The sequence below is a fragment of the Microtus ochrogaster genome, unplaced genomic scaffold (genome assembly GCF_000317375.1).
Source record: "Microtus ochrogaster isolate Prairie Vole_2 unplaced genomic scaffold, MicOch1.0 UNK56, whole genome shotgun sequence".
In the NCBI taxonomy this organism is placed as follows: Eukaryota; Metazoa; Chordata; class Mammalia; order Rodentia; family Cricetidae; genus Microtus; species Microtus ochrogaster.
In genome coordinates this window covers 1,224,353-1,226,875 of record NW_004949154.1, presented here as the reverse complement: position 1 = coordinate 1,226,875, position 2,523 = coordinate 1,224,353, and positions in this window count along the sequence as shown.

Genomic DNA, 2,523 nt, shown 5'->3' with positions numbered 1-2,523 from the left:
TTTGATTTCCTGCCCTGACTTACCTCAGTGATTGACTATGATCTAGGTATGTGAGCCAAATAAACCCTTCCCAAGTTGCTTTAGGTCATGGTGTTTATCATAGCAATAGAAAACAAACTAGACCATATGCCAAAGTGCCATACTTTGGTGAGTCATTTTCCTGAATTCCAAAAAGGATGTTTGGGTTTAGAATAAACAAAAGAAGCCATGATGGAAAAGGAAAAGGTATGTGCATAACATGCTGTGAGCCACCGAAAAGGGAATTCTATGCCTTATTCCCCCAACTTGCACCTCTCATGCAAGAGCTGCTGCTGCTACTGCTTAGGAAAAATGGGGGCACATTGGTGAAAATCCCCAAAGCATCTGTTTCTCAGGAGATTCGGTAGCCATGGGTGTGGACTAAGAGCAAAGGATTAGCTAAGGTAGCAGTTTCTGATGCTGCCAGCTGAGACAGCTGACACGGGGGAGGGGGAGGATTAGATGAACTTGTTCCCTTTCCTTGGGTCAGTGGTAGCAGGGACTAACAGCTCCACACTGCCACCCACAAAACTTGCAGACTTCCTTTAATCTTTCAGGGATTCTGACAGGTAAAACTTCATCCCTTTTTCAACACAGAAAAGAAGGCTAACTAGGATAAAGCAGAGTTGAAGTTCATTAAAGATTTATACATATATATACATATATGTATTTACACATATACATACATATATGGAATGAGAGTTAAGAGAGTGATACACACAGAGAAAGAATAAGGCATAACCAAATGTGTATACAGGATTCTCAAGAGAGTCACAGTTAAGTGTCATAGCATTAGCCCATACAAAGCATTCTGGTAGATCACAAGTCACACTTTAAAGGGTTGCTAAGAATCTTTTTTTTTTTTTTATCCTTTTCTCTCTTTCTGGTGAGTGATTTTATAGATCACTCCAGAAGTGACTAAGTTAGTAGTATAATCTACTAGGGTTGCACAGAGTTGGGGAAGATTATGACATGGCCTTCTTATTGTAAATGGGGGTTTCTAGTGAAGTTCCTAGAAACTTACAGGCTTACAGCTTGGAAGAGAGAAAGGCCCTAAGTAGTGGTTATCTGTGTTGGAATCTTGATTCTTAGCTGGTGGGATGCTTTAACCAGACCCCAGAGTGAGGGCCTCTTTCCCTTCCCGAGTTCCCAGACAGTTCCATTTCTCTGTCCTACCTCAATGTTTAGCCCTATGTTAATTTCCAGAGGTACTTGAGCCTACAACCAAGGGTGGTAAACCACCACCACCACATCACCACCCCTGAAATCTTTTCCACTGAGACCAACTGAAACTGGAAGAAGACATTTCACAAGCAAATGTTAAGTTACAACTATTAGGAGGCCGCGGAATGAAGGTTCTACCAGCGCCGATTCTGGAAGGAAGACTCCTAGTTGAGAGGCAGGAAGAGACCAAAGGCGCAAATGAAGATGGAGGAATCTGGGAAGCATCTGAAGGAGAAACGACTGAGTGAAGTGACAGGTTTGGGGTGAAGGGAGAACTGGAAGGCTGATACAAGGAGGGGGTGTGGCATTGTTTGTTTCGGAAGGAATTTTTTTTGTTTTTTTGAGACAGGGTTTCTCTGTGGTTTTGGAGCCTATCCTGGTACTAGCTCTTTTAGACCAGGCTGGTCTCGAACTCACAGAGATCCGTCTGCCTCTGCCTCCCGAGTGCTGGGATTAAAGGCGTGAGCCACCACCGCCCGGCTCGGAAGGAATTTTAACATGAAAAGGGGGCTGTCTTACGGCAGCCATTGATGGGAATTAAAAACAACAGCAACAACATTGGGCAGCTGAGATGGCACAGCAATAACGGTGCTTGTTGCCCACCCTGACAACCTGAATTCTATGCAACCCACATAGGAGAGAACTGACTCCGGCAAGTTGTCCTTGGAGCTCCATAGTTGTCCGATGGTGTGCACACCCAAACATACACACAAAAAACGAATAAATATATGTAAATTAAAATTTTAAATCTCTGCGTTTACCCCATTCACAGTTACCTCAGTGGTTCTAAAAGGGAGGGGAATCGGGGCGGCTTCCTTTGTCTACAATTCTAAGCAAAGCTTTGGGGGTCATCTGCATAGTAGGGGTGAGGTTTCACATCCACCTGTAGAGAGAATGTGAGTTTCCCCAGGGACAGTGCACCACTAATGCGTCCACTAAGACCTTTGCTTTTTCATTCTTTTGTGACTTTTTAGCGAGAAAGGTTTCTCAAGCCTCCAGGTGCTCTCCAGAACCCCGCCTAAGAATTACACTTCCCGCAGGAGAAGCAGGCATGGCTCGGGAAATTATGCAGCACTAAATGCGTGGCAGACTCGGATCAGCACTGAAACCTGCACCAAACACCGACTCTACCCACGCCACAGCCTCGACAGAGTCATTTTTTTCCCTTTCCTGCCAAAGGCTTCGCTTCCGTTCCAGCTCCAATTTCCGACGCCATTCTTCTCTAGGAAAAGCTTGGGAGGGAAACAGACACACACAAACCATAATGGAGTGAGCAAAGCG